A 15,047-nucleotide genomic window follows, 5' to 3' on the forward strand; every position below is an offset into this window, starting at 1 on the left:
TTTAGCCCTCATCTTAAGGTCTGCCTGCATGGTACCTGATACCTGTATTTTAAAACTGCTCCTGAGTTGACACCTCATGAAGCAAACTTTAACATAAAATTAAATAGACAATATATCCTTCTTTCATCACTTGTCAAGGAGCTACACCAGCTCAACTATATACTCCTTCCCTTCTCCTCACTTGTTTGTTCTGAATCCTGTGTTCCTGGGATTATACTCACCAATGGTATCAGCATATAAACCTTTGCCTTAGACATTGCCTTCTAGGCATTCAGATTAAATCAGAAGGTAAATACTGGTGACACTGAAAAGAGTTGTATAACTTCCAAGTTAATGGGTCATTCAGGGAATGAAGAGAATTAGGTACAATCCAAAAAACATAAAGACACATGTAATTAAGAGGTGGCAACTAAAAAGTAAAATAACTAGTGAAAACACAATCGTGAAGAAGGATGCAAGACAGCATTATCAATTAATGATGTTTTTAAGGTATTGATTTTCCCGTTAAAAGATCCAGGCTTTAAGATTTTGTTAATTACACAAAGTCCAGCTACCTAGGTTTGACTAGAAACATTTAAATCCTAGTAACAGGATGTAAATAAAAGGATGACAAAGGTGTTTCAGGCAATTGCAACCTGACAAAAAGCAGGAATCCCAATGAGAACTTAAGTAAAACGTAATTCAAAATTCAAAATATTAATTGAGACATAAATTAAGTAAGAGACCATTAGACAGAGATGGTTCTAATATTTTAGCAGCCTTCCTAAGCAAATCAGGACCTAAACCTGTAATGCACCAAAGAAATTGAAACCCAAGCACAACCAATCACAAACAGCCAACTAGACTTGCCCAAATAATACACCCCCCTTAAGCTATAGCCAATCAAGAAATTCCCTTTGTTTGCTTCTGTCTCTTCTCCAAAAATTTTTCCTTATCTTCTATTGGTGGAATGCTTCTGGCCATTTCCAGTTTGCTTGAACTGCCTGGTTCGAGTTGATTTTTGCTCACATAAACTCTACAATTGTTAATGTGCCTCAGTTTACCTAATAAAAGAAAACATAATGAAAGTTACAGAAAGTACACCATTTTTGCTACAGTTTGTGATGTTACTGTGCTATTCCCTTAATTAGAACTTGAAGTTGTATTATAAATACTGTCATGGGAAAGCTCACTAAGATTAGACATAGTGATGGGCCTGCACAAATCAGCAATCCAAACATTTTTGCATTCTCCCTTGTCCTATTTCAGACTACTTTAATTGAATAGCAGACTATTAATCAATAATATAAGTTGCATACAAATTTACATAATACTATAATTTTCTACCTGAAGTTCATGCCTTAAGTGGATGTTAAAATGGTATAGGTATTTAATAAGTAATTAGGATCTATATGAATTTGACTTTTTCCTTGAAAAGAAATGAGAAGCATAAAATACTTTTCAAAAAAGAACTAGAATGGGTAAAGTAGCTGAATTATAATTGTATAATGATGAATCATGCATTGGTTGATATAAAAAGTGACTTAGGCATATGCATATCATATCCGAAACTGTAACAAGAAAAAACTATTTCTAAGATGTATAATCTTCAAGAAAAGCTACAACCTAATAGTCAGTATGTTGGAATTAGTTAAACACTCATTAAAACTCTGGCCTAATTCTTTTTTTCTTTTTTTTTTCATTTTATTTTATTTTATTTCTTTTCAGTGTTCCAAAATTCATTGTTTATGCACCACACCAGTGCTCCATGCAATACATGTCCTCCTTAATACCCACCACCAGGCTCACCCAACCCCTCCGCCCCGCTCCCCTCCAAAACCCTCAGTTTGTTTCTCAGAGTTCAGAGTCTCTCATGGTTTGTCTCCCCCTCTGATTTCCTCCAACTCACTTCGCTCCATCTCCAGTGTCTTCCATGCTATTCCTTATGCTCCACAAGTAAGTGAAACCATATGATAACTGACTTTCTCTGCTTAACTTATTTCACTCAGCATAATCTCTTCCAGTCCCATCCATGTTGATACAAAAGTCGGGTATTCATCCTTTCTGATGGAAGCATAATACTCCATTGCATATATGGACCATATCTTCTTTATCCATTTGTCCATTGAAGGGCATCTTGGTTCTTTCACAGTTTGGTGACTGTGGGCATTGTTGCTATGAACATTGGGGTACAGATGGCCCTTCTTTTCATTACATCTCTATCTCTGGGGCAAATATCCAGTAGTGCAATTGCAGGGTCATAGGGAAGCTCTATTTTTAATTTTTTGGGGAATCTCCACACTGTTTTCCAAAGTGACTGCACCAACTTGAATCCCCACCAACAGTGTAAGAGGGTTCCCTTTTCTCCACATCCTCTCCCACACATGTTGTTTACTGTCTTGTTAATTTTGCTCTGGCCTAATTCTAACCTCTTGGTTTCATACCAAAGAAATCAGAGAATGAATATTTTACCTTGAATACACTTTTCCTCACTCTGAATCAGTGCCCAGTGCTTCTCCACTTCTAGTTCTCCTCCTTGCCCTACCCCCATCCCAGAGTCCATGAACTACTAGAGCCTTTTGGGGGGACTCTCTCAACAGTGAGATGATTCCCATGTCTATGCTACTCCAGCTGACCCCTAACTGGTGCTGTTTCGTGGACAAAAATTGAACAGGGAACATTGTTGACATTTTTTCTGGTTTTACACTCTTGCATGTATCATTGCAGTAAACAATTACAGGCTTAACTCTTTTATTTTTTGGCTTCTTGCTTTAATTGGTTACTCTGGCAGCTCAGCACTCTCTCTCTCAGCTCAGCTGAACTCCTGACAGGATAATTAAAGTAAAAAATTAAAAAAATTAATATATATATACATATGTGGAAGCAATGTCCAAAATAACCAAATTGCGGAAGGAGCCGAGATGCCCCTCAACAGACAAATGGATAAAGAAGATGTGGTCCATATATACAATGGAATATTATTCAGCCATCAGAAAGGATGAATACCCACCGTTTGCATCAACATGGATGGAACTGGAGGGGATTATACTAATGGAAATAAGTAAGCAGAGAAAGAAAATTATCATATGGTTTCACTCATATGTGGAACATAAATAATAGTGTCAAGGACCATAGGGGAAGGGAGGGAAAACTGAATGGGAAGAAATCAAATTTAAATTTCCAAGGAGCCCTTTCAGGGAGTTTATATTACTTTCTTTGTTCCTAGACTTTTTTGTGCTTACTCTTTTTCCTCCAAGGGTGATATTATTCTTTTCCGTAATTAAAACTATCAACTATGTTCTTTGCAACTTTATATTTATCTCTGCCACATGACTCTTGCCTAAAATCTAGGTCCGTATTTCCATTTGTTTATTAGTCACATGCATCTTGAGGTCTTGGTTGCATTTGAAAGTTAGCCACTAACAAAGCAAATGAATAATAATAATAATAATCAAATTTACTTTTCCTTTATTATATACATTTTCCAGTATTCTTCTTCTAAGTTACTTCTCACATTTTTCTTTTCTTGCCTAATTCCACCATCATCTCCTTGATTCACACCCTTATCACCCCACTTTTGTATCATTTCAATAATTTATCTAGGCTCTTCACCACCCATATTCCCCACCTAATAGATCCTTGTAACTGCTGCCACTTATTTTTCTGAAACAGCAAGTCTTGATAGTAATCCCCTATTTTAGAAATTCCATTGCATCTCTGTTACCTTCCTAAAGGATGACGTGAAACTTCTTAGCATGGCATCTAAAGCCTTTAAGCAGCCCCAAATTTCTATTGCATTCTCTCCTCCCTCTCTCCTAAAACCCATACATCAGTTTTAGCTAAAAGGAAATAGTAGAGGAGTTGTAAAAAGAACCTAAGAACTTTCTTGTTATTAAGTCTTGTTTTCATATTTCCTTCATTCTGTAACAATCAATAGCTGTTAGTGACTTGTAAGACTAAACTAAATACTATCTCTGAATTACTAGACTATGACTTTGATCTCTGCAGCCATTCATTCAGTTATTAATTCAGTGAGCATGTCTTTGAAAGCTGTTATTTACTAGGCACCCTGCCACACATTAGAGGTGTGATCCCAGCCTTTGTGAGTGGGAACATATATATTTGACCCTTTGTTTTCCCTAATCTTAGTTCCTATAATGCCCTGTTCAAATATGATCTCTTTTATGAAGCTGTGTAAACACTTTTTGCCAACCCCAGCATAATTCACTTTCTTCTCTGTATCTCATAGGTGTGGTTGTATCCTATTAAAACAAACAAACAAGCAAAAACTATATACTTATCTAACATGGAATATGCATATGTGTTTGATACCTGGTTTTAAATGCTATAATAATATAAACAATATAGTGAGTGTGGGCACCAAACTAGTACCACAAGTTAAAACAAATTGATGCAAAAACAAAAACAGAAACAAAAAATCAGTACAAAATAGGTTACAGTCCAATATTCTTTCTGCCACTTACATTGATCTTTAAGAACTCTTAATTCTAAAAATCTCTTTTTCATGTTTGTTTACTTAGGCACCAGGTCTAGTGTTCAAAATAAATATAATCAACTTAGCCCTCCATGCCTCTTTTCTTTCACCTTTCCTTTTCTACTCAGTCTAAGCATCAAGTTCATGAGTGCAATCAAGGTATCTGCACACCTTTAATATGCTCGGTCATGTATGAATTTACTGAATACTGTGGAGTGAAGTACATAGGACTGAGATTTTTCCCCTGTGCCTGAGAATTTTGGAAGACAAATGTCAGTGCTCATTGCTTAGACATACCTAGGGCAATCAGGGCAAAATATGTCACTAACTCTATGGAACATACTTAGGTATTGGTGTGGAACAAGGAGTCAGAAGACCTTGATATGTGTATTTCTGTAAGTTTACTTATACATGTAAGAATGCACAAAAAGGGGGCACCTGGGTGGGTGGCTTAGTGGGTTAAAGCCTCTGCCTTCGGCTCAGGTCATGATCCCAGGGTCTTAGGATTGAGCCCCGCATCAGGCTCTCTGCTCAGCAGGGAGCCTGCTTCCCTTTCTCTCTCTGCCTACCTGTGATCTCTGTCTGTCAAATAAATAAATAAAATCTTAAAAAAAATAATGCACAAAAGTACTTCTGAACAAGGGATAAATACAATTATACACGTATATGCCTATTTTATACACACAAACATATAAAGCAAGATTCAGTTGTCTCATATTTGTAAAGCAATCACCAAAAAACAGTGCGTGTGTGTGTGTGTGTGTGTGTCCGTGTCTGTGTATGTGTCCACTGAAGGCAACGTTGCAAGAAGCAACTTTTTTTTTTTTACAAGGTTACCTATTGGTGGCTTTATCTTAGCAGATAGGTTCACTGCACTGAAGAATATATATAATATATGTAATTGTGTTTGTGTGTGTACCCATAAATCTTGTTCTGTATTGTTTCATGAAGGGATACAAGTAATATTTCCATCATCAGTGTATGTGAACACTTTTCTGAAACATCCTTCAAGAATAGGTGTTACTTGGGGTACCTAGGTGGCTCAGTTGGTTAAGTCTGACTCTTGATTTCAGCTCAGGTTAGGATATCAGGCTCCTGAATCCAGCCCCGTGTTGGGCTCCATGCTTAGTGCAGAGTCTACCTGAGATTCTCTCTCTCTGTGCCTCTTCCCTTATCTCCTGCTCTCTCTGTCTCCAAAATGGATGGAGAAGTGATACCACATGGATAAGAGGTGTTTTTGAAATTTTCTTTATATTAGCATTATTCAAAATTTAATGATTATCTTTAGCATTCTAGGGTCTCTGATATAGCAGGTAGCAAGAACATCATATTACTTGCCTTTATACATCTTACAGTAAAATAGGGAGTCAGAAAACCATAAGAGACTCTTACTGTCACAAAACAAACTGAGGGTGGCCGGGGGGAGGGGGGTGGGGAGAGGGTGGTGGGGTTATGAACATTGGGGAGGGTATGTGATATGGTGAATTCTATGAAGTGTGTAAACCTGGCGATTCACAGACCTGTACCCCTGGGGCTAATAATACATTATATGTTTATAAAAATAAAAAAAAATTAAAAATAGGGGGTCAGAGACAATGAACAGTATTATATGCTAGTGATAGGGGAAGTGCATTTGTATCGAAAATATAGGTGGCATACCTAACATGGACTTAGGAATCAAGGAACATTTCCCAGTGGACGTGACACCAAATTGAGACCTGAAAAAGAGTAATAATTATGTAGATGGAGTCAAGTATCCCAAGGAGAGGGACAGGCACCTAGAAAGTCTAGGAGACAAAAGAGCAATTTTTTTTTTTGAAAAATGTTTTGAGTATCTTAGAATTATAAATGGAGAATAGCAAGAGATGAGACTGGATAGCAAGAGAGAAGTTAGAGGATGAAGAACATTATTAATCATGCTGAGAACATCCTGTAATAATGGGAGGGTATAGATGGTTTAGGAAATATAAATTTTCTGGATATTATATTTTTAAGTAATCACTATGTCAGACTCTAACATCTGGTCTTGACATTCAATACTTGGTTGGGAATTAACATCTGCTATTTAGATTCTTTGTTCCTCAAATTCTTATTTGGTTGCAGGGAATGTTATTTTCTTTAGGTAGGTTCTACCTATTTTAAACCTAGCAATGTATCTTTTCCAGTTTTCATTGATCCTTTAAAAATATTCATACTGTTTCACATTATTTTATCTCACTTATTACTTACATCATTATTTCTTTGGAGAAAAAAAAAAAAGCACCAATGTTATAAACACTGTTGTAAGCATATTGATTAGTTCAACCCATGGTGTATAGTCAACAAAGCAAAATTGCATATTAATCAAAGAACCAAGAAGAAATCCAGTGGGAAGATATACCTGTTAGGAACCTTCTAATGTAATAGTAGTTAAATGTTAGCATAATACATTTTTCTAAATGTTTCTCCCGTGGACACACAATGAATTATATTTCTCCATTGCCTTGCATGGTTGTTGTATCATAGGAGATGATTGAGATCATATTGCTAAGTTCTTTTGTTCTTTCTTTCAGTAAGAGAGGGAGAGAGAGGGGAAAGACAGGAGAAGGAGAGAAAGAAATCTTAAGCAGTCTCCATGCTAGTGTGAAGCCAACACAGGGCTCTATCTCAACCCTAAGATCATGACCTAAGCTAATTTGAAGAGTTGGATGCTTAACTGACTGAGCCACCCAGGTTCCCTGCTAAGTGCTCTTTAAATGTTATTAATCTTATTATCTTTGTGACATCAGGCTACCTTTAGAAAATCCTTGAATAAGCATTGGCATGTCATTTTAGATGATTATCCTTTTCTTTGGAAATAAATCTGTTCCCTTCTACTGAGAAAGCCAAGACATGTTGACTAGATCAGACCTTCAAAAATGAAATGGATATCTCACTGTTTTCAAAGTAATAGAGACAAATTTTAGTACTATAGCTCAACTAGAGTCCAGAACCCTAATAATATCACATGTTTGTGAACTAATACAACTTTCTATTATTTTCCTCCTTTTAATTTTTTAATAATTTTAACAACTTTATTTTTTTCTAAATTTTAAATTATAAGAAACACGTAACATAAAATTTGTTATCTTTTTAAAAAATGGATGTATAACCGACAGAACATTCTATTAGTTTCAGGTTTGCAATGTGATTCAGTATTTGTAGATATTGCAAAATGATCACCACATCTAGTTAACCATCCATCACCTTACATTATTACAAAATTTTATACTCCCTTTTTACAGATAGGTTATTTTTATCATGTTAGGGTATTATACTCTAATTTGCCAGGTTCCTGTTGATAGACATTCAGGCTCTTTCCTGCCCTTCACTGTTCTAAACAGTGACACAACAAGTAACATTCTACATACATCATTTCGCACACATGCAATCGTATCTATGGGCCAACTTCCTAAACTGAAATTGCTCAAAGGTATGAACCCTTGAATATTTATAAAAACTGTCTAATTATCCTTCATCAACATTCTATTTTGGGATTTTATCATTTTGCAATGTGAGAAATGCTATCTTGGGGTAAATGTAATTGACATTTCCCATATGATGACCGAAGATAGCCTTGCTTTTAGGTTAAGAGTCATATGTGCTTCATTTTCTGTGACTTTTCTTAATATTCTTTGCCTCTTTTCTGTTGGCTTCTGGTCTTTTTCTTGGCACTTTTCAGGAGCATTTTGTTTATTGTAGATTTTAACCCTTTGCTTTTAAGAAATTACCTTTTTTTGGCCTTCTTTTGTTACTTGCTTATGATTTCTGGTTATGGTGGCTTGTCAGGCAGAATTTCTATTTATTTTTAATTTTTATGTAGTCATTGTATAAATTAAATGAATGTAATTATCCCATCTGTTCCTTTAGTACATATCACAATCCTGCTCTTAAAATTTTCAGAGTTCAGTGAAAAGAAAAAAAAAAAAAACCAACAAAATGATGAAAACAAAGTGATATATGATAAGGTAGAGATAAGTAAAGGGTATTATATAAATATAGCTCTGCTCTATGAAACCTGGCATAATCAATAATGCTGTAACTCCTCCACCTATAAAATAATATTATTATACACTTTACACCAAATCTTCACTTCGCTAATAAAAAACTCCCTCAGGTTGATTTTTCTTCCTTATATAATTCTAATCTTCTCAAGCATAAACAGAGACTGTTTTACTTGATATCCGCAGAGAGACAGATATTATTTTTAACATTCAATAAATGTACAAATTTAATTAATGGACTGTTTGGGAATCTATTTCCCTTTTAGGACCTGGAATTTTTGGTTTCTTATTTACCAAATTAATGATCAGTGGGATCAGGACCTGGATTTTCTGAATCAGACTTCTCTGTAGTGCAAGAATTTTTGGTAGCATCAATTCAATTGCTCTGAAAAAGAAACATGTACCACAAGGGAGAAGACAGCCCTTTAGAACATATATCTGTTGATAAGAACTCATGTAAGCTCTTGAATTTACTCAATAGAATGGCAGCCCTGCAACCTGTATTTTTGGTGTATATTGCATTAAGTTCTTCTTCAACCATGAACATAGCCTGTATACATTTCTGAATTTGTCTATCCAGATATCTTAAAATGCCACCTCTATTTCCAACTGAAACATATCATTTTAGGGTAAATTTGTGCAGAAACAATGATCATTATTTAAAAAGTGACAAATTTAAAGTGGTTACCATTTACTAAACAAATGCTATGTGCCAGATTCTTTATCTCTAATGTCACAAAAATCTTAAAAGTTCTTCAAATAATAAAATTGAACTAGGGAAAGCAAATTCCTTGCTTAATTTAACATTAGCCTATAATAGAGCTAGGATTCAAATCTATGTTATTATGATCCTAAAACCATTTTTCATCCCACCACAAGCTCCTCAGAATTGTTTCACTAAATTAATATTTAATAGTGTACACTCAAGTTTTTTAAGTTATTAAAGTAAGAAAATATGTGATTGGATGTAATTTCTCTATTTTTAACAATAGTAGTAGAAAGCATTATTAATTTTATTTTTGTTGCTACTTGTAGAATAATAGAGTGGATTATTACCTTCAGGAGTTATTTGCTACAGTAATGTTTTTTAAGATTTTCTATCAAGCAGGATTTGGCATAAAATAGAATCCATTCAGATAGTTTAAATAAATGTACTTTAAAGAGTGGTTAAAGATGTAGCAGCATTAAGAAAATAAACAAAACGTCTCAGTGCTTTTGGGCAGCAGAATACAGAATACCATAGATTGCATTGCTTATAATAGACAGCAGAAAATTATTACTCATAGTTTGAAAACTGAGAAGTCTTAGATCAAATTACTGCCAGATTTGGTGTCAGGTGAGAGCCCACTTTCTGGTTCTAGATGGTAGTCTTCTCTTTGACTTTCCAGATGGTTGAAGGGACAAGATCTCTCTGGGGTCTCTTTTGTAATGACACTAATCCTATTCATGAGGGCCTCACCCTCATGACCTAATCACCCACCTCCCAAAGGTCCCATGTCCAGATAACATCACATTGGGCATTAGGTTTCAATATTCGAATTTCGGGGATATATAAACATTCAGTCTATGACATAAGGAATATTGAGACATCCAGAGATAAATGACAGAGAAAGACATAATCCTGCCTTTTCAGAATCAAAGAGTAAAGAAGAAATGGTGAGAGCTAGAGCCAAGATGAGTGAGGGTCTGTGTAATGGGAAGTAAATTGATGGCACAAGCTTCGGCCAGAGGAATAGTTCTGAATCAGGGAAGGAACTGGAAAGAAGTGTTACAGATTCTCCTCTTTCTTTTTCACTGGCCCTCATTGGCTGACACTACCTATAACCTGTCTGATTAAGGAACCCATATGAACCAATCCATAGATCTTGGCCTCTTAATGTATTAATAAGCAGGCCAAAGATGGGGGAAGAACAGAGTTAGACAGTGTGTGGGTCATGAGGGGAGTCAAATGAAGCATAAGCAGTCCAAGCTTTAACACTGATAACAAAAACATGTCTAAATGTATTTTTCTGCTTACATTAGCTAGGAAGAAATGTACAGGTAAAATTATTTATCCAACTATAATAATTAAATTAGCTCAGTTGTAAATAAATAAATAAATAAATAATCTCAGTTGTTCCCTAACAAAGATTCTTCTTATTTTGTTGTGGATATTTCCCCCCCTTCTAGTTATACCTTTTCATGTTGCATTAATTTTTAAAGATGTTATAAGTGTCACCTAAAAATATTTAGGGTATAAAGAAAAACTAATAATGATAAAAAATAAAAACTAATATTATAAAATGACATAAATAATATAAAACTAATAATACAAAATGTAAAACTAAATAAAAATTATTTTCACAGATCACACACACTACAAATATGATTATATTCAGTGCCTTAAGATGAATGTTTTGTGCTTACTAGAAAATCAGTAAAAAATAAAATTATGGTCTTCATACCTGATAAAGAAATCATCATCGTCTACCTTTTCCTCTTTCACAAACTGAGTCTTTTCAGTAAATCTCTTTGAAATAAAACCACTAGATGACCACATGTTAATTTGGCCATATTTGATGGGCTCTGAAAAAAGAGATGGAAAAGGAAACTGTAGCCCACCAAAGATGAAGGAGTAACTCCACTTGTGTTCTATTAATGAGAAAATTGAGGCCAAATTTAAGATTAGAATCCAGATCTCTTGATGATTGTTCTGTTCCTTTGCCTTAAGCCCAAGAGCTTTCTCTTCTGTGAAGAGCATTTCCTAAGTGGCTCCATATAAAGAATTCAAACAAAGGCCGATAGGGTTAGGGGACATCTGAAATTTGAATACTGTGGCAGGGGTTTACATTACTTATAGAGAATTTTCAAAAGACAAGGCTACAACAGGTCTTTAAACCATAATAAACTGTTTGATGTTATCCGAAAGACAGTGATTAGCCTTTGATGGGTTCTAAATCATGTAATCATATGATCAATTTTGTATTTTAGAATATTCACTTTTAGTATGAAGAATTGGTTTGAGGCAGCAAGACTGGAGGTAGGGAGTTCAGATAGGAGAAAATAGTGCTTATTGTGTTGAATAGAGGATAAAAGAACAAGTCATATTTGAAGGAAAGTACATAGAATCATTATGAGTTGTTAATTGACTAGGTGAGGGAACTAAAAGAAAATGAGTAAAGTATAATTCCCATGTTTCTGGATTGTAAAACTAGGTGGATAGTAGTTGTCATTCACTGAGATTGAACATGAACTGGTATATATAGATATGAACAGAAGATAAAGAATCCCATTCATGACATGCCAAAGTGAAGTGGCTTTAGGTTATCTATATAGGCATTGATTATGAGATAAAATATAGAATTTTTAGCCATTCGCATATGACTCCAACGTCTTTGAGACCATGGACGGTTTTAGACAATCCCTGAACAACTTGAAATGGTAAACAACATATAATGTATATATGTATGCACATTTCCAGGAGAGAGCTGGTTAATTTTCATCATAGTCTTAAAGGATTCTCTAGTCCATTAATGCTTTCTGAAGTCTTGCAAAGATAAGAAATCACTGTAATCTAGGGAAAGTTGATGGATCTATGTAGAGGCATACCTATATTATGTTTTTGGGCTAAATATTTCTTCATATTGAATAACAGTTTATGAAGCTACTGAATTTATTAACAATATCAAGTTTAACCAAGATGAACATGTTTGAGGGGTGCCTGGCTGGTTCCATTGGTTATGCATTGGAATCTTTGTTCCAGCTCAGGTCATGATCTCAGGAATCTAGAGATCTAGAGATCCAGAGATCTAGCTGTATCAGGCTCCACTCAGCAAGGGGTCTGCTTGAGATTCTCTCCCTCTCCCTCTGCCCCTCCCCCTCCTCGCTCTCTCTTGCTTTCTCTCTCTTTAAAATAAACCTTTGAAAAAAGAGAAAGGTGAACATGTTTGCTATGCCTTTGATTCTATCCTGATCCAAATATTTTAAAAACCTTTGGCCTACAAGATGCCAGAGACAATGTTATGAAGTATCCCCTACTTCATGTAGTTTATAAGCCTTTCAACCAAGACACTTAGATTGGGAAAAAAGATAACTCTGATATCATGACACAAAAGCTCTCTTTTGAGTCTGTTTTTTTAAATATTATAATTGAATTTTTCCAAAAGTAGCCCACCCATATGTCAATGTATCATTGTGGGGTATGGATACCACAAGGGAGGTGCTTGTGGGACAATGGCTTTAAATTATTTATGCAGGAATCACATATTTCTTTTCCTTAGAACTCTGCTGCTAGTGTGAAAGTTAACTTGCTTTTCCTAAAGATATGCCTCCTTCTTTCCCAATTATCTTGCTCAAAGATGCAAGATGGAACATCCAAACACTGAGGAGCTGACCCAGTACAAGATGGGGCCCCTTGTAATACTGCCATCGTCCATTTCTTTGTGCATCTGGCAGAAATCACATATACATCTGTTGAGGTTATTTTGATTGCTAGACAATGCCTTCATCACTACCAATGGTGAACACAATACCATTGTTCAATGGTGAACACAAATGATTTCAGAGTTTACAATCTAATAGATATTTACAAATAAGTAATTATAATATCTATCTTGAGTGTTATGATATCATTAAGTTGTTAAGGGTTCTAGGAGTATTCATTCATACAAGAGGCATTTTGTATACTCTTTGGGGTTTCTCAGATAAACCAATGTCTAAGTATAGACTTTATCTAATATAACTGGTCAACCACTGAATGGTTTTAAGCAGAGGAGGGATATAATCAGATCTATAATTTGGAAAGATCAGTAGCATGTCAGCAATCTTGTAACATTACTACCACTGATTTATAGCCATTTTCAGAATTGAACTACCAGTATTGCAACCTGACCAGCAAGGGTGGGGGCAAGGGGAAGGCAGTCATTCTTAGCCTCTAGGTGTGTGAGGTCAATATCAGGAAGAATTCAGATTCTAACCATTAACATTGCTACCCAGAATTTCACTTACAGTTGCAATGTAGTGACATATCCAATGTGACCATATGTTCTGGTCTTCTGGGACAGCTGTTTGCACTCAAGAGTCTTCTTGACACTGAAACTATGTGGTCACCTTTAGAAAATTCCTAAATAGCTGGATTAAACTAAATGTGTGCTCTTGTCTCAGTCTAGTCAGAAAACAGAAACCAGACATTTTAACACGAGAGAATTTAATACAAAACTGTCTTAATTAAGATATCACAGAGATAGCAATTGCAGGTGGCAGCTACCACCCTTAGAACTGGGTAATCAAAGAGAGGGAATTGAAATTATTACAATTTAGTAGTTTGGGAAACGGATCCTAGGAACTTGAAAATCGGATATGTGAGGAAGAGTACTGCCCAGTAGGTGCTCTTGTCTCTGAGTGCCTGTGATGGGTAAGTGGTAAGAAAAATGCAAAATAGATTTAATTACCAGAGCCACTAGAACAAATTGTCAAATGTCAAAAAGCTAGGCTGAGGTGAAGCTGACAGGAACAGGAAGTAGGCGGAAAGCTCAAAGGAAGCAAACAGCTTCCAGCCCTTCAGCCGCCCTTTAGCTTCCCCTATTGGCAGAGCCTCACTGTCAATGCAGACTAGCAAAGCATGGATGGGGTTTGCAGTCCTAGCCCCCAAAGTGCAAGCTCATTTACTGTTTTCATTTACTGGCACACTGAAAAATGGGGAATATGTTTGATGTGGTTTTAAGATTTGCACCTGTGTAGTTGAGGTTATCACCGTATCACAACCATTAATTGTGTTTTGCTTCAAAACCCTTCTTAACGTACATTATTTTAAAAGGAATATATCTATTAAGTATTGGTTTAGATGTTATGGTGCAAGTAAATACTTTCTATATGAGCCTTTGAAGGCATTTCTTTCACTAATTTATTTAATCTATTTTTTCATATGTGAAATAATTTGGCTTAAGTGTAGTCAGCATATCTATGTAAGTGTTCTGTTTTTGCAAAATTAAAATTTGCTTTGCTCTCTTTTTATTGCAGATAAACCTATACACACAGACATGCCTTGAGGTATAAGCAACACATTAGTAAAGCTGACTGAATTTTCACCTTCTTTGCAAGCATGGCCATGTTTCTTACTTTGCATGTCCTTCAGGCCTCATCAGAGCACAAAGTTCCAAGTGACTTCAAAGGGTTTTCTATACTCAGATCAGCTCTATGGGGCATGTAGGAAGATGCGAAATGAACCGACACCAGAGGTGAAATGAAAGGTAAAAATCCTAGCATCATCACAGCTCTTGAGCTAAGCTGCAGGCTAAATTACTGCACCTGGATATAGGAATCTCATGGGTTCATGAAGGGAAAGACGGTAAGCATTTAAGACAGGAAATAAATCGGAGTTTTTTCCACTGGATGCAGGAAAAGATTTCATCACCAAGAGACACAGGTAGCATTTCATTATTATCGTAGCAATCTGTCAACTTTCTTGATTAGAAAAATAAAGAACAGATAAATATAAATTATCAAAAATAAAAGCAAAATCAAGTAAATGTAGTGCCTACGTGTAGTACAATAGGCATTCCATACATGCTATT

The sequence above is a fragment of the Martes martes genome, assembly GCF_963455335.1.
Source record: "Martes martes genome assembly, chromosome: 5".
In the NCBI taxonomy this organism is placed as follows: domain Eukaryota; kingdom Metazoa; phylum Chordata; class Mammalia; order Carnivora; family Mustelidae; genus Martes; species Martes martes.